The 22,507-nt window shown below is 46.9% G+C and overlaps 1 protein-coding gene across 4 annotated transcripts in view; it reads right to left on the bottom strand.

Moving 5' to 3' along the window:
• The window catches only part of ANKRD11 (ankyrin repeat domain containing 11), a 153,632-nt gene extending 134,339 nt beyond the window's left edge, over positions 1 to 19,293 (bottom strand). For 3 of the 4 annotated variants that reach the window (XM_062628956.1, XM_062628954.1, XM_062628957.1), the window contains exon 1: positions 19,137 to 19,293. The gene's annotated coding sequence lies outside the window, so the exon portion shown is untranslated. Of the gene's footprint in view, positions 1 to 11,933; positions 12,215 to 19,136 lie in introns of those variants that run through there. The other variant, XM_062628955.1, reaches the window with a different exon arrangement.
• Between the last annotated feature and the right edge of the window lie 3,214 nt (positions 19,294 to 22,507).

Below are 22,507 nucleotides of genomic sequence, written 5' to 3'. Positions count from 1 at the left end.
ACACGAGCAACACTTGGCTTATAACAGCATTAACTTCTATCAAGTGGCCATCTTTATGATGGACAGCAATAAGAAAACTGCTTGTCATCCAAAAATGGTTATGCACTCTCACTTCAGCAGCCTAGAAAGGTACAGGCATCCTTGTTTGTCAGACCCAATGCCTGCAAACAATCCTCCAGACCCTTACCATTTTTCTTTTTTAGGGCTCCAATATGAAATGTAATTACTCAAGACTGCTGTGTCCTTCCAGCATGGTTGAATCTCTTCCAAAAATATGCATAATCAGGCTCATTTCTTTATTAAACAATCTGCACGCGCAAAGCAAAGATCCACTGCCTGGCTTTGGAAGAACACATCATTATTACTGGTACACAGCAAAAATTAATATACATGTTAAGCCCATGAGAACGTGTTTCTGAGAAAACCATTAGCTCAGAACAGCAGCATCGTATTTGCTTTCATATCACCTGAACTGGTTAGCTAGCCAGCCATAAAATTCAACAGCAAGATGTACAGAACCCTCAAGCTGTTTATTTTAGCGTATGGTAAGCTGTTAATTCCTAAACCATTTGGAAGAGACACGGGATGCACAATGGCATGGATATTCAAAGCAGAACTGTTCCAGGAATATTTTTAGTCCACATGAAAATGAGGAGAGATTGTAACCGCCATATCCTAACCATTTTCTGAACCCCATCTGAAAAGGAGTCCACTTCCAACCCAATTATTCCACAGGCAGACAATATGAAGGCAGTAGGGACAGCACTGATTTTAAAGCTCAAGTATAGCAGCACGCATGTAGACATATAAAAGGAAGTGCGTAACACGGCTGAAAAATCAAACAGTTTTGAAAACAGTATCCAAGAAAAGACTTCCAGGTCAACACAGGAACGAACACACTGAAAGTTCAAGGAAAAGGCTGGAGGCAAAGACAATAAATGCTTTTCCTGGGTGCACAAACAAGTACTAAAGGAAAACAAGCCCCACTGCAGTCAACTGCATGAGCAGTAATATTCTCAGATGTTGGCAATTAGAAAGGTTTATGGGAAAACTAAAAAGAAATAATCAGGTATTAGAAAACTTAGTGTATATTCAAAAGGCACAGAATTTATGTTTTTAACAAATAAGGAAAATATTATTTAAAAAAGAAATAAATAAAAACCCTACAGCCAGAAGATGCCTCAATTCCTGTCCACAGGAACCTGTAAAAGAATCACAACAGATTCATCTGGCAAAGAAACCGAGATGCCAGATTTCCAGCTTACATTTGGCAGAGCCATCCTAGACACCTAAAACCAAAAATCACGTCCAGTGCCCCGGGAGGATTTCTACCATGCAAAATCTCAAAGATGCATTATAACAGAAGGGACACTGAAAGGTGAATTTTGGAGACAGACAACTGTGCTGCTCACCTTTGAGAGCTCAAAAACCCACCATGCTGAGCAGAACAAAGACAAGCTAAAAAATGTTGAAGCTTCAACTTGTCCTAATTAAGCTCCAAGAGGCTGGCCTTCAACAACCCAGTGAAGACAAGAAGAATGTTCCCTGGAATTAAACCAGTAATTTAAAGTTAGATCATAGCTGCTGTCATATTTCAAATATCTTCTCCTTTTCATTCCTCCTAAATACAAGTCTGAAGTGGGACAAAGACATACTTCCCGTCATCAGACTTAATATCTTTCCTGTAACTTTACTAAGAGCTCTTTACTAATCCGTTCCACTCCAATTCCCTTTGTAGGTTCTTCTGAGGGAAGGAAGGCAGGCTAACAATGCTACTAGACTAGAAGAGCACCACTCAAAAATAAAGTCCACAATTTCTTACTCCACGCTCAATTTTAAGACATTTAGAAAATACAGACCATTCTTGGAATTTAAAAAAAGTGACAGACACATTTGTCACCTTTACAGTCTGAGACATTTGCAACCGTGCAAATTGGATCCAGGTTACTATTAATAGCTGAACTGTTTCCTTTCCTTTCTGAAAGCTGATTTGTGAAAAGGATGCAAGCATCCCATTTTAAAACACGCTAATTAGCCAAGAAGGAGTCAAGGAAGTCAGCGTTCAGCCTCCAAGAACATATACAGTCTCTCTCCCAGAGGAAAAAAAACATAGCAAACTTACCCAAAGACTGCACCATCACCCACTTCAATCAGTGGTATACAACCTCCTCCACCAAGAAAACTCTGTGTCATCACACAAACGTTACAACCAGACACTTCAACAACTCTCATACGGGTTTCTATTCTTAATATGCAGCTCTCACTCAAAGGCTCACAACCAGATATGTGCAGCATTACAAGGAGGAGATGACACCATTACCTGCCACAGCAGCAGACCTGGACTGATGACCCAGGAGGTCCCCAGAAAGCAACATGAAAAAGGCAATTGTTAAAACGTGCTCAAGACTTCAGTTTCCAGAGTTATCATGCTTGCTTTACAATAACCTCAAATTGCATAGGAGAGACCCTAAAGAAAGCACCTTCCCGATTTACACAGGGCATCTCCTCCCTGTTATCTAGGTCCTGGAAAGTGAAGGTCAGAATAAAAAAGTTCTTTAAAAATACTACATAAATTGAAAGCACCTACAGCTTCCACTGATTTTTTTCTTCTATTATAAACCCTGAGCATGCTTAAGTAGCAGTTGCCATCATTAAAGAAGTTGCTCCCCTCCCATTTTCCATTCTTCTGAAGAATGGACATCCTGTCAGCACTGGGTACCGGTGCTGAAGCAGAAGGCTGCTGCTGTCTCACAGCTACAGAAAGCAGGGCTGGAGAGTAGTATGAGGAGGGCACGAGGCCACCTCAACCACACAGATATGCTGAAGAGCATTGTTAAATAACAGAACAAGGAAGTCGAATGTCTGCCTGCGTCCGTCAACGGTGCCCCAGCTCCTTCGGAGGGGCTCAGTAACCGCGGAGGGGAGCAGGGAGACCCCTGTGCCTGCTCAGCTGCTAGATCCCCAGCTTCTCCTTTGGGCAGCTTCTGGAGCTCTTTCATCGATCGGCTTCACCTGCCAGCCCAGCAGAAAACCCACTCACCTCCCTCTGCCTGCTGGCCTCCTGCTTCAGAAGGGGCTGAATGGCTCCTGCGCCGCAGGAAGGGTCGGGGAGCCTCAGCCCCTTGCCGCCCCAGTGAACCGGCACTGGTCACACTGTGAAACCGCACCCCAGGAAAGCCTACAAACACCTAGGGAAAGGGCACATCCCTCCCTTCAAACACACTGCCGTGCAAACAAACAGCACAGAGGGTGGCAAGGAAAACGGTCAGAGGACAAAAGGACAGAGGGTCAGGATTAAACCCCTTGATCCCCAGCCAAACAGCCTACCCGTAAGTCCACACAACCTCCAGAGCCATTTAAAACCCTGAGTGTGCTAAACTCTAGGTTATAAAATCATACTTAGGCACCTATTTGAAGCGCTCTTTGCTCTGCTGGTGGCTAAAAACAATTCCTTTGTCATCAAATCTTGCTTCAGTAAGCTGACATAACATTTTTAACTCAGGAAATAAGATAATTATGGTTCAAGGTAAACAACTACAACTGTGCATCAGAAACAGTTTCTAATTTTAAGCCTGAATCCCTCTAATGCCATCCATATTTCAAAGGTTTCCTTACAAATGGTTTAGGTTGTCTAAGTAGCTTGTGACCAAGCTCTGCTGCCGATGAGCATCAGCAGCAGGCCTTAGGGAAGCCACGGGCAGGCGCAGCAGTTAAAAGTCCAGCAGATGCAGCAGATGAGCTCCTGTATCAAAATGAGTCAAGGTAAGCCAAACATGAAAGAAGGAAAACACACTTGGAATCTTAAATAGCTTGAGAGGTAAAAACTGCGTTAGGAACACACAGAAAACAGCGAGAGCTGAGAGCAAAGCTCCTCGTACTTACGCAATGTTCACTGCAAGCTGTTTTCTATGCCAGTCCTCAGATGCCCCACTCAGCTTCCCCAGTGGCACAAACAGCAAGAATTCAAGTTGCAACTTGCTGCGAGGGTATCAGCTACCACGGCGCTCAGCACAGGGCAGTAAACTCACCTACAGCCAGCCGTGCTGTGTCTAAACTAGCCCTTGTGCTACTGCTGCCATAAAACAGTCTCCACAGTTACTCACAAACAAAGCCTTGCAACAGAGGAATCTCAAGCCAGCAAAGCTGAAGCACATCATCTGAACTTGTTTGGAACTACAATGAGGTATTGAGGGCAGCAAGCTGTCTGCCTCCAGGATGAATCATTACACACAGAGGTAGCAATAACTGCAAGTACTGCTTATAGGTGTACTTGCCTGATAGGCTTTCATTCCTCCTCACCCGAAGAAACAGAAGTGCTAAATTACAACCAAAAGGAGGACAGCTGAATAAGAGAATGGAGCAGAGACCGAATGGAGTAGAGAAAATGAGACCTGACACAGACAAAGCACTCCAGAATAGCTGAGCTCAGAAGGGACAGAAGTGGTCAAAGCCACCCAGCCAGGCAGTTGTGAGAATGCTGTTTAGTCCCCTGCAGGAGAAGCAGGGAGGAAGAATCACATGGTGAAGCCTGGGCAGCTTGGGAGAGCCTGCTCCTCCAAAACTTCTCACCATTAAGCTTTTCCAAACCACCCCACCCCACTGCTGCTATTGTTGTCACAGAGGGAATTTCAACCAGAACAATTATTCCCACCACATTTTTTTTCTGCTGGGAGAAGAAAAATGGCAATTCTGCACAGAAAACACTATGATTTGCACAGTAGTTCATACAGCAACACGAGTCCCCTTCTGAAAGGAAAAACATGAACGTGCCTCGAATCCGGTGTGCAGCAGCAGGAATGTATTTTTAGATACAACCATTTGAAGGCAGCAATATGGTGGAAGTCTCCCAGGTTGAATTTCGCCGTGGGAGGTTAATCTCTGTGCACCCTGGAGAGGGCAGTTCATTAAGAGGCTGTTCAGAGCAGAATGAAACAATTCACCAACTCCCTGAAGAAATCCCTCTCCCTGTGACTGCACACAGGCAGCTTCTCTGAACTCTCCAGCATCCCACATCTCATCCCGATTTGTACCATTTTCCTGGTACTACCAACATGTCCAGGCTGTGCTAGAAAGCACTCCTCCCCTCCACATCTCCAGCACAATTAAGGCAGCTGAATTCAAGGCCGTCTTCAAAGCACAACACGGGGTGCAAAGCGGCTCAAAGTCAACCCAAGCGCCCAAGAGAAGGAGGGAGCAGAACAACAGTTTGGCTTTATAATGTTTTATCTGCAATTAACACTTCTTCATGACTTCTGATAAGGTAACGTATTAGCTGTCAGACCAAACCCAAGTGCAAATAAGTGAACCTTCAAACATTCTCAAAGCAAAGCTTCAGAAAGAGTCAAATAACTCTTTCTGCCACCAAAACCACCCAGGCTCTCTCTCATGCTAAGGAATGTTTAACCTAATTATCAGGTAAAGGACTCTATTCAAAAGGTAACTTAGTCACCACTGCACTAGTTTGTACCCACACTGAGCAATCATGGAGCAGCCCTTCAGAACCACACCTTTGGGAAAACAACACCTCAAAGGCTCTGTGACAGACCTGCCCCACACCTGGGAGGGACTCATAACACAAATGAGCCATACCGTGCACCCATTTACAGACAGACTACACGGTCGTTGGGGGTCAGGGATGTTTGCTTGTTTTCAACAAGTCAAAGTGCCCAGCTACACTCTATCGAGACAGTGACATCCTCTTGACTTGAACCATGGGCTAAAGAGCCATTGTATGCCTCTGCCTTAAGCCCATATGAGGCTGTTCCTACGACATGGGAAATACCAAGTCAACACCAGCTCAAAAAATTGCTTCTGCATATTTTTTTACACCATTACATATTTTAGTACTCAAGTCTCACATAAAATACTTACAAATGTTAAAGAATTTGGTGTGGAACAATTTTGGGGTAGCTGGAGTTAAGCACAAACGGAATAAAATCCAGATAAACCTATGAATTAGAGAGTGTTCATTATTTCATAGGTTGCCAGCAAGTCTGACTGTACCATCTGACACCTTAGAGGTGCTGGCAATGTCAGGATGCAGAGCACATTACCCACCCCCTTTGAAGGGGGTACCTCTGAGTATCACAAAGGTGTCAGTGAAGGACATGAACTAATGGTCAACTGTGAGCATTTATGTGACAACAGGGAGGAAAAAACAGTGAGAAAATGTAAAAAGTCTACATGAGAACCAAAAGTCCTGACTACAGCCAAGCCATTTTTCAGAATTTGATTAAAATTAGACTGGCCTTTGACTATGAATCATACCTGCTTCTTGTACACAGCAGAAGAGCACCAACATCATACAGTGGAAGACAGAAACACGCAAAGGGGGACAGAGGTAGCAAGGCTAGACCATCCCCACAGCAGACACACCGCACTGCTTATACACCTCAACAGTGAGCGTTTCTCACAGCTCATTTATTTAATATTGCTCACAGCTCTCATGGAAGGAAGCAATACTGTGCTAAAATATGGTGTGTACGTATAAGAAAAATAAAGGCTGATTCAGCCCTGCCTCCCCTCCTGAGCCTGACCTCCTCCAAGCGCTTTAAATAGGATGTTATCACTACTTGTTTATACGCCATTACGGGAAAAAAAATGCTCAGTTTCCTAATACTGCATTACAGAACAAGATGTTACTCAATTCTTTTTGTGAAGTACTGAGAAATAACTGGGAGACCATATGCAGCTGAAAGCATCCACGTGCTGGAGTAATCCGGACTTACGTAACTGATAATTGGCATCTCACCACAGAGCAGGAAAGGAAAGGCCAACACACACAAATCATCTTTGAGACATAAAACCCAACTGTAAATTCGGTTTGAGGAGCCTGGTTCAGGAGGTGACTGAAATTCACTTCTCTAAGTTACAGTTTAAGGTTTCTGCCATGGCAGTACACAGAAGAGAACCCCAAGGGGTGGATTTTCCCTCCTTCACCTCATCCTGTCGAGCAAATATGAATCATTTGCTAATTGAAGAGTTCAGTTTAAACCAATGTCACGATGACTCTGATCTCAGTAGATGGAAGGCAAGTCTTTCCAGGTTTCAAGAAGCCTGGAGGAAGGCGGACATCAGCAACCTTCTATTTTCTCAGTGCACCATAAAACATCAGTTGTCTGAGCACAGATGCTCCTGGAGATCACACTGTACCTTACCCTTGAAGCCACATCAAAGACAGAGCACCCACTTCTCCATGCCCATGGTAATCACCACAGTCCCCTGTCCCTCCAGATGAGGGCAAAGCCGATCACCACACTAGGGCTTGTACAGAGGGGTAACATCTAAAGCCCTAAACCACCCCTGCCTTGGGACGGCACCACTACCTTCTGCTGTAAAATCTCCTTCCTACCACCAGCTGCAGAGGACGCCTCTAACACTCACACGCACAGATCAGAAGAACAACAGCTATGGTGCCGGGCAGATATGGACAGGGCAGCCAAAAACCAGAGGTGCAAAATAAACCCAAAATCCACAGACAGGCCACCAACGCAACTAAGGACCTCTTAGCCAACAGGAAAGTTGTTTCTTTAGAAGCATGAAGAAGTGCTTTGGTATCACTCCATCAGACAGAACTCACTGCTGTTACGTGCCAGACCTGGGGTGGAAGGGAAAGTGTTTGCCCAGCTGCAAGCACCACTATGAAGACACAGGCAAGTTATTATGAAAAGCAAGTCAACTTTTTACACACAGACAAAGGATAACAAATGTTTCAAGGCTGCATTTCAGATGTTTAAGATCTTAAACTGAACCACAGGAAAGCGTGTTACTAGTCAGGCTATTACAGCAAATGAAATGAAAATTGAAAATGAAGTCTAACGGACATTAAATTTAACTAAATATACATTAATTCCAAAATCATCATAATACGTGGTTCTTATGACAAAACTTCTGTGGAACATAAAAGCACCCCTGATAACTCTGAATATTAAGCTGAGGTACCACAGGCATCTTACAGTTTATATAAATAAAGTGCCCCCTGCAAATAATCATGGTTCCTTGGGCGAGAACTGCCGCATGATTAACAGAGGTCCATTATAAAGGCAATACATAACCCAGCTCCTGCTAGTAGTCACTGCCACATCAGACTGAGTTTCTATGGCAACCAGGGAGGAAAATATAAAGCAAATTACAGTTAAATGAAAATTATTCTCCATGACAATATATGTTAATGCAGGAACATTTGCAAGGCCATTCTGGATAAAATGTTTACATTCACACATGTGTTTACTAAAATAAATAAAAGGCAGGCTGGAACTGCTAATGGATCATCCATTTATAAAGATCAGAGTCTCCCTTCTCTCCCCCCCAAGTTTTAATGTATGCAGAATAAAATTATTCAAGCTGATAGAATGGAAAACAAACCACCTCAACAAAGGTATGTGCACATTTAGATAGAGCATACAGTCTTTAAAAAACAGGTTTTACGAAGTTCTAACATGTACAGGTTTGGATGTTGTGATCCTTCTATTTTCCTGGCTGTAAACAAAGAGCACATTCATACCTCCCCATCCCAGCAGAAAACGCTTTGGAGAGGCAAAGTCACTCGGAGTATTTATAGAGATTTGACTGGAACAGGAATAGTGACTTATCTTAAATCAGCTGTAAATTACTTACTGAAAACTGAGCAGTGTTTTGTATCTCAGAATTGGCGGCACTGACTATAGCAGTGTCCTATGCCTTACTGGGGTTTAAAAGCAGCACAGGGCAATGAGAACCTGTTGTCAGATACTTTTATAAAAGCCTACATTTAAGTCTTGAAAAGGTTTGCCTACTCTCCCACCATGATCACTCAGCCTAAGCAGTCCTTTTTATAGAGGATATATCTCCGGTTTTAAATATCTCCTGAAGCACAGGTGAAGTTAATTGGAATGAGGCTCATTCACGAGGCAGCCACTTGGTTTATTTTAACTCACTTTGCTCATGCCCCAAAAGAAAAGCCCACAGAAAGAAAGTAGGTTATAAACTGACTTACAGTCTCTTTTCCACTGTGAAGCACCACATTTTAAGAACAGTTTAAAATGCTGCACTGGAAAAAAGCACCCTTCTCAGCCGCTTTTCACGGTTCCCCCTGCCAAGTTCCTTTCCCATGGAAATGGTCTGCCTGTTCCACGAGTAACACAGGTGCAGGTTTCTTAGGAAGACCCAGAAAGAGCACAAGGCACTTTTTGAACCCGTTTCAGTGAGCTGGGAACACAGAGGACAGCATTCACTCCGCTGGCGCATCTGAACTCACTCTGAACACGCTCCCACTGACCTCTGCATCTGCCTCTTGCCTCCACCTACAGAACAATACTTGAATCATAAGGATCATAACTTTTTATGACAGTGGGAAAACTGCAATATTCTCCGCAAGTTCACTCCACCCTGCACATAAAACTGCTCATAGGTTCAACCATAAAGCAAACTACCTTCTTTGAAGTTGAAGTTAAAGCCGACCTGAAAAAAAATGCATTAACATTTTACATAACCACCCTCGAGGACAGCATCGCTCCTTAGTCATTTGGTGTGAGTGTTGACAAAAGCAAGTTAGGTCAGAAAGGATCTCGGTAACAAAGCTCTTTACAGGTGAGCTCAGGTTACCCACACACACCAAACACACACACCACCGAATACATTCCAGTCATGCTCCACTTTCCCCGAGGATCACTTGCCGTAGAGCCCACAGAAGCATTTCCATTACCATTTCAACTAATGTTGCCCCTGATCCACAACTCCCTCTACCTTCCTCTCTACAGCCATATGCAGACTATCTCTGTGCAATGCAAACAGCTACAACCCTTAAGACTAAAAAACTAAATAATAAATCTGCAAATCAAACCACAGTAGCAGTTACTGGGTTCCTTTCAAAACCTTCCCAAATTGGTAGGATCAGGTTTCTACTGAATGTCCTTGCTGCACGTTGAGCTGGAGGGGCTGAATGTTGTTTTCACAAAAGAACTTCTAAAACCACAGGCTGCATGTCTGCACCAGCAAGTATTTATATTCTGTGCACACATCAGATTATGCGTACACACACCATCCTCACTAGGCTTCAAGCAGATGAATCCTACCAGGCCCAGCTACCTTCCCTGTGCCAGAGCTATCGGGTCATGTACCCCGCTTCCTGCTGATGTGCTCCCACATCCTTTTGTGAAGAACTGGCTTGCTGTGCCAAAATGCATCCACATCAGAACAGTCATCTCTGTAAACACAAGCAAATGCACGCTTACATGAAGTCGAATTCTAGAGCAAGCCAGGCAGCTCACAGCTCTCATGCCCCAGCAAGCAGCAGGAGGTTCAGGGGGAAGCCAGGCTGCTAGGCAATACTAAGCATGCAACACTGCCAGCAGACCTCCCATGCACCCTTCTCTACTGCAAGCTGCACCGAGTGAATTAGCACCAGATGGACGAGATAACAGCTCTGAAGAGACTCTCTGAAGGATTCTTGTGGATTTCAATTACCTGCGCTGCTCAGTAAGAGTAAATTCTGCCTACAACTATTACTGGTAATGTCATAGAAAAGAGTCCCATCGTTCATATCCAGGATGAATCCATAAAAGAGAAAGATTCAAAGAGCTGATCTAACCAGAGACAGCAGCTGGTCACAGGGATGCAGCAGAAGTAATAAGCCATTACTGGTACACACAACAGCAGTCCCAGTGCTAACAGCACCCCCAACTCTTATCCCTGGCAGAAGTCTCCACGCCCCCAAATCCTTCACCTCTTGATGTTGCCACAGCTTCACTCAATTTTCAAGCACTTTCCTCCCAGCGTGCGAAAACAAGGCCCAGATCTCAGGAGGGGTATGAAGATGCAGGATGATCTCAGAGAGAGGGAGAAAGGCCGTAACAAACGGGAAGGAACATCAAAAGCCAGACGAGCTAAAATTAGAGACAACGATCCTGGATGAGAAGGACTAAGGCAGTAACAGAGCACCAAGCATAACCTCCATCAGATGAGGCTTCTGGGAAGGGGGGGCACCAACAGAAGGGAGAAGAAATATTATGGTGGCTGAAGTAGAGGAAGCTAGCAGACAGAACAGACTGCAGGAGTAAATTCAGGCATTTCAAGACTATAACCTGTAGCCTTCTAACTAAGAAGCACTACTCAACACACCAGGAAAAGGCCACAAAGTTGACTTCCTGTCTCATCTCTTCTCCCCTGGATGAGAGCTAACTCAAAGACAACTCCACTCTCACCATAGAATGAGTTTAACACCCTGGTACCAGCCCTAATCACAGAGGAAGCAGATTAATTTGCCACAATCATGCACAGCAGAGAGCAGCTGAGTAAAGCAGGCCACTTCAAATCCCAGTCAGAAAGCCAGAAGCCTTCTGGGCTGCTGGCAAAATGGAGGGTGTCAAACAGATCAGAGTCCAGGACAGTGACAATGCAGAGCCCAACATGTACCCAGAGACAGGCCACAGCAAGGAAGGAAGCTAGAGAAGATACAGCAGTTATCAGCTATCTTCACTTCCAAAACTAGCATATTCTCACATGTCCTTTCTTGAGTGGTAGGACAAGAAACCACATGAGTTGGAATAAAAAGGTCAACATTCAAGGAGAACAGGCTTTCATCTCCAAACCTGGCTAATGTATTCAATGCTTGGAAGGTGAAAGGTAAAGTTTTACACACAAAAATAAAAGAGGCTTGCTCTTTACATACCCACAATCCAGCCTGGGTAAATGTATTTGCCTGTGCCTCACTGCAAGATGAAACCAAGGAGACAGCTAGCTATGGGAAGCAGCCAAACACTGTAACTAGAGCACCAGCTCACCCAGTGGTATTTAAACAACCGTAGCCCAGCCATGAGCAGGATGTTTGTTTCCCCCATGCAGCCCCCCCCCCCCCTTTCCTGCATCCACCTATAGTTCTTCCCAGCATCAGCATGGCTAATCTCATCCATCTATCTAAAGATATAATGATAGCAGTACGTTATAAATAGGCTTACATCTCCAGTCCATGCAAGGCCTGACGCAACGGTCGGTGCAGCAAGCAGTGTGTGTTGTTACGACAACGGTGACATTTCACAATCCCTAACAGCCTGCAGAACATGGAAAACACCAGACCGAAAGTGTAAAGTCTACCCCAAAGATTACTGCTTTTCACAGGATACGGTCACTGCCACAGTCAGCAGGATACCAGATCCGTTGTCTCCTCCCGGCCGAAGGCAGCTATCAGGAGACCATTCCCAATGGAAAACTTCTTGGAACTTTATCTTGGCTCCTCCTAGACCTAACTGGCCTGCAGAACACCCAGCTACTTACTAGTAATTTGGAGCTCCTGGTACAACTTGTTTACACAGAGCAGGTCATAGGATAGGCTGGAAGGTGTAAGCAGGATATAGTTTTATGGCTCTGAACTTCTGCCCAGATAAGCTGATAAGGCTCCATGTTTAGGGGGAGGGGAAGCTTTCATGTGTACTGTATTTAAAATGAAGATGCACAATAAACTGCAGTTAAACATTTTATACTTAATAATGAAATTTCCATTCACATTATTTTCCTTTAAAGCTATTCAGTGGGTTTTTTTAGGAGCTCCTAATTACACATCCTTTCATTTCCTATCAAGACACTCGGAGTAGCACAGCATTACAAACCCTAGCTCCCCAGCCTCCTGCTGCACAGGATGTCGAGCCTTCAGGGACAGGCTGTCTCTAGATTGTGGTGAATTTTTCAGAGGGTAACGTCTCCCCTCCTTGCCATGCCCATGACACAGTTATGGCAGCTTTATGCTGCTCTGAAGGTAAGTCTTTTTGACCTTTTCTACACCAAAAAGCTGACAGGCTTAAAAAAAATGAATTACAGCTTGTTCAGTGTTTGCTCCCCCCCACACTACCCACAGCCATTTAGCCACCCCTCTGTGACACCCAGCAGACGCTGCATCCCAGCTGAGGACCTGAAGCCGACCGCTCAAACGAGCATCATCATTTTCTCAGAGCAAATCCAACACAACACAAGAGGAAAGCAGATGCTTTCTCGCTGTTTGTAGGTGAGAAGAAACACCAGTTCCCTCAGTACATAGTTCAGACAAAGCTTCTTTTACACATACTGAAAAAGTTTCCTACCCCTTCCAGTTTCAAAGCCTGTAAATTTTGTTGCTAAAGAAACAGGCACACATTTTAGTCACATATGAACCCAGCACAAACACCTTGCACCTACCAGCAGAATTAATATTTCAGTGTTTCCACAAAATATTGAAAGATGTAACCTTTGGTTTGCTAATACAAACACAAGATACACGATCAATATCTTGCTCCTGCCAATGCAGGAAATACTCATCGGATAAGTTTGGTTTTCTTAGAGACAGGGGAAGAAAGGCTGCCTACAGATTTTGAGAGGATAAATAATTCAATGCATGAGTGCCAAGGGCAGTGCTGCACACATCCATATGGCAGGGACAATGCAGACAGTAATATATGCTTCACATCACCACCCTGACAGTGCCTTCAACCCTGACCTAGAAAAAAAAACATTACTTTCTCTTGGCTACAACAGCTAATTCGCTCTCCATCACCACTACTCCGCAATACTAAGGACTACCACACGCTTCTCATTTACATTGGGGCAGCATCTCTCAGCTGTTCGGCCTTCACAGACCCCCTGCTCCCAACAGCTATGCTGCAGCGAGTGGAACATCTCACAGGATGAACTCGAAAATGACCCAGAAGAGATGCAGGTTTCAGAAACCCTTTGTAGGAGCTCAGGCCTTTTTCACTACCAAAACTGAAAGGGGCAGGGAAACCCAGGATGCTTTCTCATACGTGAGGCCTGGCAAGAGAGCAGGCACAGGGGGAGAGGGGAGGGCTGCTCCTGCTGACAGCCATTCCCAGTGGACCACGCACATCATGTCGAAGGCTGGGATAGCAGAGAGGAAAGAGGCTGCTTGCTGGGGAAGCCTCCCCACAACCCTCACAGCCAGAGACCCTGCAGCTGCACTTGCTTCACACTCCCAAAATAACTGTGGAGACACTCCCTGCCCCACTGTCCTGTTTTGGTGGCAATCTGGTCATTTCTCTACATCCTTCAGCATGGGGAAAACATTAAAGAATCGAGAGGAAGAATTCTGGAACCCAAAATGCCTGATATAATTAACTGCACCTTCTAACAGGATTATTTCCTTTCCTGACCCCAATTACTCCTTCAGTTTATTAAAAAGAACTTGTATACACAGAAATGTTAACACCCTGAAGAATCACATAAACACAAAAAAGTCTGAGGGCACCACTATAAACAGAGTTAATGCAGCTCAGTGATTGGAAATGGATCTTGAAAGCTGTCAGATCAAAGCAAGATCTTTCTCGTGTAAGGACTGCATTACCCTTGGAGCCACAGAGCTAATACCATCTATAAAAATATTTTGCTCAAGTAAGTTAAGAACAGCAGCGTTTCATCTGTCAAAAGGTGCGAGGCTTTTATGGGATTAGCCATTCCACATACAGCATAAAAATTATAACAGCTTTTTAAAAGCCCTCAGCTCATCTGACAGAGACTACACAGACCAACGTGTGTGCCTGCTTTCTTCACACACGCTACACGCCGAACAGATTTTTCACTGCTATTAGCATTTAAGCTGCTTTTTATATATATTTTTTTATACGCACTTGTAAAAGATTACAAATTGGCATCACCTATAACCAGCCACAGATGAAGCCTGCACCACCACCCAGGCTCAGACAAATTAAATACCAAGCAATAGCACGACAAAATAGATCAGAAAGCACCAGCTCTCACACAGGAAGGCTTGGAAATTCCAGGTACAGCTGAATACCCCCCAGAGCAGCCTCCAGACTGCCGGCGCTGACAGCTTCCCCCCCTCCTCACAGCAGGATACTGAAGACAGCATTTTGCCCAAGCATATTAAGGCTCTGGCTGCACAAGCCCATACGGTTTAGGATGCCTGTGATTTCAGATAATTGGCTACACCAGCTTTGCCTTCAACATTCCTGAGAGTATTTTTATGACCATGCATCAGTGACATACAAATTACATAAGACTTGGCGGAGAATCCCATCGCTCTGCACCCTCAGAAAAAGCAGCTCCCTCTGTGCCGCTGATCTCTCGCACGAAAAAGAATATATTTCAAAGCCACAAACAAATCACTCCTGCGAAGTGCCATGCAGACTGGTTTAAATTAGATGGGGTAAAAATACATGCGGGCTAATCACAAAACACTGAAATCTTTGCTATGGAGGCACCAGTTTCTCTCCACAGCCGTTTACAACTGGAATACCTACAGTTCTGACTCGTCACGGGGGGGGGAGCAGACAAGCCACCTTTACTAGAGGCCCATAAAGGAAATACGATTAGAATAACAACCACCATGTAAATATTTCCGAGTATTATTTGCTTTGCTGTACTGGAAAGCAGCAGTACCTGTCACTACTTGCTATGCATCTACCAACGTTAAATCTTAATGCCGAGGAAGAATTTCAATCCACGAGGCAGACGGTCAAGCCTGAAATTCAGGTGCTGCTCAGGAGGCAGGAAGAGGGGCTAACCCTCGGGAGGGAGCCTCGCTCAGTCGTTTCACAAAATGTAATTAACCAGCTCCTGTGCATTTCCTTCCCTCGGAGAAGGATTTCTTCACCGAGTAATTAGACTGTCCCAGTTAAGACTCAAGTCACCACACAATGTATTTCCCCCCACAAACAAAGCTTGGAGAAGATTCAAGTACTACTTAAAAAATACTGCGATTTCCTCCCAGTGACTTAAAGCTCTTCCTAGTTTTCGCCTTAGTCACTGCATGGACCTAGAACTGAAACCCACAACTAACTGAACTAACTGAAACTGAGACCCCCCCCCCCCACAATCCTGGTTTTATTCCTGTATTCAAGACACTCCATTATTACAGAGCATTGCCTTCTTTTAACATACAGAAAAACAGGAGGTAAAACAAAAAAGCCCACACAAAAACAATTGTCCTACTTCAAACACACATCCAAAGGCAACACCATAAAGACACAGAGTACAGATTAAATGCTGTAAAGATATACTTGTCAGGAACCTTCCTTTGAAGTATCTGCAGGAAACACTGTCATCACGCAGCCATGTTACAATTACACAGTTAAAATAATCACCACCAGTCGTGAGCAGTCCATCTGGTTTACTGAAAGGGAGCACTGCTGGTACAGTATTGATTAACACGACTAGTCTTCACTGACCCTAGAGAAATACATTTGTCTGCTCTGCTGAACAGCAGAAGAACACTGCATGACACTGTGAGATGCTTCAGTTTGTTTAGAAGTGGTTTTGGGGACTCAGTTGATGGAAACATAAGTAGAAAATAAAATCATTTTAACAGGTTGTCTGCCACACACGAAGGAAGAAATCAAACCCACTGCTCTGATGAAGGGCTTTTTGTTTCCAGGGTATTTTTTGAGTTTTCTTCCCCCGCTCAAAACAGACATTCATAATGGACAATCTGCATGTTTAAGTCTGAGAAAATGCTATTACGATACCCTAAAAACAAAAAGCAGCACATTTAAAAAATCATTTCACCCTGAGCCTTTTTTTAATTAAATGGGGATAGGGACAAGAGTTCATTTTCTAAAAGCAGAAGCAGAACCAAACAGTAAAACCAATTGTGAAACACTAAATGTAACATCTCCAGCTCTCAGCCTGTCAAAGCAGCAAACGCTTCCATGACCAGGGCTCCTGTCATCACTGCTGTGAACAGGAACAAGGCAAAACCAGTTGGGAGATGGTCACGAGGGCAGAAATCAAAAGGCTTACACACACTCCAGCTCCAGCACATTGCTGGCTATAAGGGCAACTCCATCTGCTGTGATTTTCGCAAACCAAACCCTCAGCACTTACTCAGACAAGTCTGCAGGTGATGCAAGTCCCTGCTAGCCCAACAATACAGGTTCACAGCAAACCTCACGGAGGCCCAGATCGCCCTTTCACAGGGAGGACACAGACGAGATGTGCCCTGGCAAGTTCTAACCTTTTCTGTGCTACCTCCTTTAGGACTGACGAGTTCTCTCAGAAGCAGAGACCTGGAGCATCTCTGCATAAAAAGCACTGAGCTCCACAAACCCCCACACACCGTGGCAAGAGCAGACACAGGGACCCACACGGCAGCACAGACACAGCAGCACAGCTCTGCCTTGGGAACGAGCACGGGTAGGCCGTGAGGGTAACTGTGCTTCAGGAGCAGCTCAAGCAGAGCCCTGAGAGCACACCCTTGGGCACAGACGACGACCCCTCAGACCGAGATCCTCCACAAAGGGAGCTTGCCACAGCAGAAAACAGGTCACACAGCTTCAGGGTGATGCTCTGCAGGCGTAAGGGAAGGAGGTGCCTGAGAGTTTCCCTGCTGAGACACAGAAGCCGGCGCAGGTCTGGCTCCATGCAGCATTTTAAGCCCTTTCACTGCAGGCCACCACAACCACTTAAAAGTGCTCCAACACGCACCTTCAGCTGCCAGTAAACCAGTAAATCCACTTGGTGAAAAGCCAGCTTTTTTCTTTTTAAGTTAATCAAGGCAAATATTTAGTTCCTGGTAAAGCACACACAAAAGAATGTATCGATGCCATCTGAAAACAGGCAGAAGTTAATCTGCTTTTGCGTCTCCATGACTCCATGGAGTGTTTCCCCCCCACCCAGAAAAAAAGAGAAATAATTGGAGTGATTATACAAAAATGTTTCATTTTATGAACAAGAAAAAAAACATAAATACATTTAATTCCAAGTTCCTTAAATTTATATAATCTCAGGGAAGCACACAGCCGCTATAAAGTATTACATTAACAAGATGTTTTCAGCTAAATATCTTTGCCTGCACAGGAAAGGGGAAAAAAACAATACAAAATGAATTGGTCTATACCCAGTTTCAAAAGCCATCTCAAGGGGAATTTTGCTTCAAGAGCAGCCTGGAATTTGTTCTCTGCCTATAGGGCCATGTCCCCAGTGGTAAGAGAGTACTTTGTGTACAAAACCAGGAGGGGGGAGGAACCCTTTTCCTGCAACTGGATATCAAAACACATCTCTCAGCCTGGAGTAGAGGCCAACCCATAAACACACCGACTCCTGTGCCTCAATGAAGAGGCCAGTTCTGAACCCGCACGCACACCCCCTCGCAGGACAGCTGCTCTCCCTGGGAAAGGGCAGAGGGCACCGAGGGCTCAGCTCGTCCAGGCTGCTGTTCGAGGAGAGGGCTGGTGGGAGAGCAGCGATTTGCCTTTCTAAACATGCAGACCATGAACCGGGCGGGGGGAGGTTAATTCTGGGCTGCAGAAGTGCAGCTGTTTTGGGTTCGCATTCTTTCTTTTTTTTTTTTTTCCTCTTCTGTCTTTTTTTTCCCCTTCTCTTTGCTAAAGGGCAAAGGTGTCGAGCAGCCCCTCCGCGGCATACAAAGGCTTCTCCGAGGAGAAAAATACCAAGCAATTTAAAGATTAAACTAGGAAATAAATAAATAAACGCGGATCAGCCGGGCTTGGCTGGCTGCAGCTCGGTTCAGCTCCATCCTCTGCGCATACACACGCAGGGCTAACGCCTACCCAGGGATGATGAAATGGGAAACGGAAATTACCATTTCAGACAACTTTTGGTATTGTTCCTCCCTGCACAGCGCTCACCCCGAAAGGCAAGCTCCCCCCCTGCCGCCCCCCACAAAACAGGGTGGATGTGGGGAGGGACACAGGGCCCACGCTGCGGCCTCGACCCGGAGCCTCACGTTCCTCCCGCCCCGTCATGTGCCCCACGGCTCTCCACACCCCTCAACGCTCACCAGCGCCCGAGCTTTCCCCGTAGTCCCCTCAAGCCCCATACACACCAGCCCCCCAATACCGAAACGCACACACCAGCCCCCCCAAAACCCTCCTCACCCCAGCGAGGCCCCCTCAGGCTCTCTCCCCTTCTAGCGCTCTCCCCGCACAGCCCTTCCTGATCCCAACCTCCCTCTCCACTTCCCCCGCTAACCCCACATCCTTTCCTCACCCTCGCTGCGTCGTTCTCCCCCCGCCCCTCCCCACAACCCCCTTCTCCCCATCGCCCCCCCCCAAGCCCCTCGCACCGCTCTCAGTGCCCCCTCTCCGGGCCCCTTTGCCCTCACGCCCTCGGCTCCCCCTGTCCCCCAGCTCCCATCTAGGCCCCTCTCCTCCCACACCAGCCCGCGGCCGCCCCCGGGCACGGTCCCCGCCGCTCCTTACCAGCGCTCCAGGCTCAGCAGGCCGAGGGCAGCCTCGCGGGGGAGCGCGGCCTGCGGCTCCGCCGGCCCCGCCGCATAGAGGTAGGCGGCGGGGTTGGGGGGGGGGGAAGACGAAGGGGCTGCGGCGGCGCGGGGTGGCGGCGGCGCGCGGGGACTAGCGGCGGTGGGGACGCCGACGTGTCCCGGGAGCCTATTGGTGGGCTCCGCTGACGTCATGAGCGTGGCGGCGCTTCCGGGAGGAAGGGGGGAGGTCCGCTCGGAGGCTCCGCGCAGGATGGTCCCGGTCCCGGTCCCGGTCCGTCCCTCGGCAGAGCCCTCGGAGCCCCCGCGCACCCACCCCGAGCGTCTCCGCACCGGGCGCCCTCACCCGCCCCCCCGCCCGTCCCGGCGCAGCCGAGCCGCTGCCTGCGCCTCAGGTGTAGGCCCGGTGCGTGGGGACGCTGCTAACGGGGCTCCCCGGTGTTAAGAGCGCAGTGGCCGGTAGCGTTTGGCCACTGACCTGGTCGAAAATGTACAACTGCCTGACAGGGGGCTGTAGGGAGTGGGGGGCGGTCTCTGCTCCCAAGGAACAAGGGATGGGACAAGAGGAAACGGCCCCAAGCTGCGCCAGGGCAGGTTTAGATGGAGCTGAGGAACAATTCCTGCCCCAGAGGGTGCTCAGGCATTGGAACAGGCTGCCCAGGGCAGGGCTGCAGTCACCGGCCCTGCAGTGTTCACACACCGTGGAGACGAGGCCTCAGTGCCGTGGGTCGGTGGTGGCCTTGGCAGTGCTGGGGAACGGTTGGACTGGGTGAGCTTGAAGAGCTTTCCCAACCTGGTTGGTTCTATGAATTGGGGTAACACACTGGGCTGTGAAACAGCAGTGGCGGGGATCGGGTGTGGGTCTGCTCCCGCTCCCCTGTCACCACTGTCTTAGGCTGGGGTGGGCCCAGGGAGATGGTGAGTGCCTTGTTACCATGCCGCTCACCATGAGACACTAGGCACAGGTGCAGTGCAGTGGACTGATCCCATCTTTCCCTGCTAAGGCTCCACTGCTGGCAACAGACACAGTGCTGCAAATCACTTGGTGGTTTGGGGCCGAATTCCTTAACTACATTCTTATTAAAAGGTGTTAATGCTGAATGTTCACTTTTGTCTTCAGAAGAGGCAATTCTCTTGAGAATTACTGTCATGAAACATTCCTGCACCATGGCTGCAGGAGAAAAGTGAGAGGGTCATACAGGTTGGGGTCTGTGCTGGTTCGACCAGCAGGGGTTGGCACAGTGCACACATCATCCCTTAGCCCCCTGAGAAGCCTGTGAGCATGGCTCCTCCACTGTGCCCAGGCAGTCACCACTGGACAGGGAAGGCACAGCAACGCAGGCCATGCCCCCTTGCAGCCCTGGGATGGGTCTCCTGCTCCTGCCCAGCTGCAGTGGTTGTGCCTGGGGTTTATTTTCCTCATTAAAGTGCTAATTTCATAATACCAAGAGGTTTTTGTGCTGGTTTTATTTCCAGGGTCTCTCCTAAACAACCAGACCCATGGTTCTCCAGATGTGGATAGTGGACAAGCCTCCTGCCTTTGTCCTGCTGGGACTGGGGCAGTGACACAGTGGCTCAGCTCCTGCACTGGAGAAAACCCCACCAGTGCCTGTCCTCCCTAGCTGTGGCCATGTCATGAGGTTGCCATATCTCCTCCCAGGAGTTGCTCTGTTCCCACCCGTTGTGTTTGTGCTCTCCAGTGCTAAGGTAACACCAGAATTCCTGGTGGATCCTGTTACTTGCATACAGCTGCTCATGCCTGAGCTCAGCATAACCCTTCTACGAAGTAGGAACACCAGCTGTACATAGGCATTTCGTACGGTGCATCTCATGCCAGAGCCCCTTGTATCACTGAGGTAATAAACCACTTGCTGTGGTATTCCTTCTCAGAGAATTTACAGGGTAGATCTTCACATTAAGTACAAAATGGGAGCACATGTGTGGCCTTTGTTTTGGTGGCTGAGGTTGGGGAACCAGGGTGACCTCATCTGGGTCATTGTGGGGGTTTGTCCCACTCTTTCCAGGAGGGTGGCTCATAACTGCAATTGCTTTTCTGGCATTGACAGTTCTGCTTTGAGTCACACATTTGGCAGCCTAAAGGATTGTTCTCATGTATGGGGGATGCCAGTAGTCCCCCAGGAAGGAAGATCTCTTTGCTGGACTCAGTGGTGATGAAGGAGTGGCTTGGGAACACGTGTCCGACTTTGCTGTTAAATAACAGAGAGAGATTTATCCTGAGCCTGTTAAGCTGGTCCTGTGTTCTACTTAGGCTTAGTCTTTTTATCTCTGCCCATCTTCCTCCTCCTCTGTCAGATCTCCTAAACCAGTCAAAAGAAAGGTTGTTGAGGCTTCTTTGTTCTCCCTTCCATTAATCTTCTTGTCACACTCCTCTGAAAACATTGCAAGTAAGCGTCTGCCTCTCTGGGGCCTCTGAGTGACTGGATGAAAGGAGAAGTATGTTTTTTCATTTCCTAAATATAGTTGGCTGTAACTGCCTCCTTGACAGCCTTGAATGTCATCCTGGTCAAAGATCCAGTGCTGGAGAGGAAGTTAAATCCTTTCTGCATCACCCTGACCCTTTTCTACTTGAAGGCAACAATGTGGACAATCAACTGATTTAAGGGAAGGACAGTAAAAGCACTCGGTGAAGAAAGCTAACAGCGGGAGCAGGGCAGGATGGTTCCAGTTGGGGGTGTTTTCTAGGTGAGAATGCTATGACGAGGGTGTTCAGCCTGCTTGGGTTCATTACCCTGGGGTGGCTTTTGCTCCTTGCAATGTAATTACCATACTTATGAGGAAAAAAGCTCTACAACCTATAATTGTTGAGCACCTTTATCCTGCAGTAGAGGTTGTGAGCTCTCAAATACTAAAACAAAACAAGTGTGCTGTGCTGAGGAAAGAGAACGTTGCATGGGGGCAGAGGAATTAGGCCACTGGGGAATGTGCTCAGGCCTATTCCCGTTTGTTACAGCAAACTGAAGGGACGCTGATTTGGGGAAGGAGCTCAGTGACCCTTTGATCCTTGCTCTCTTTCTCTTGCCCTGTCCCATTCTGGAGATGGCATCTGCGTCTGCTGCTCACCTCCGTTTTCAACCTCGGGGTGGACCTGTCCATCTCTGCTTTAGCCAAGCTCCCGTGAAGCTCTACGGCAACACTCTTGTGGTGGAAGGAACCATTATGATAACCATAAGGTCAAAACTACCCATCTGTGCTCATGTGGGCGCACTTCTCTGCTGATTCAGCTCCTCTTAAGATGTAAAGAAGGGAATCTATTTTTAATAGATGAGACAATGTGTGATTTATGACTGCTACAGTCACACACCAGGGTAAATCCTGTGTGACCAGTCAGGT

This window comes from Pezoporus occidentalis, unplaced genomic scaffold (genome assembly GCF_034315485.1).
Source record: "Pezoporus occidentalis ecotype Australia unplaced genomic scaffold, CSIRO_AGI_Poc_V1 ctg326, whole genome shotgun sequence".
NCBI classification, from domain to species: domain Eukaryota; kingdom Metazoa; phylum Chordata; class Aves; order Psittaciformes; family Psittacidae; genus Pezoporus; species Pezoporus occidentalis.
The sequence above is the reverse complement of the archived record's forward strand: the minus strand, read 5'-3'. Positions and strand labels throughout refer to the sequence as shown.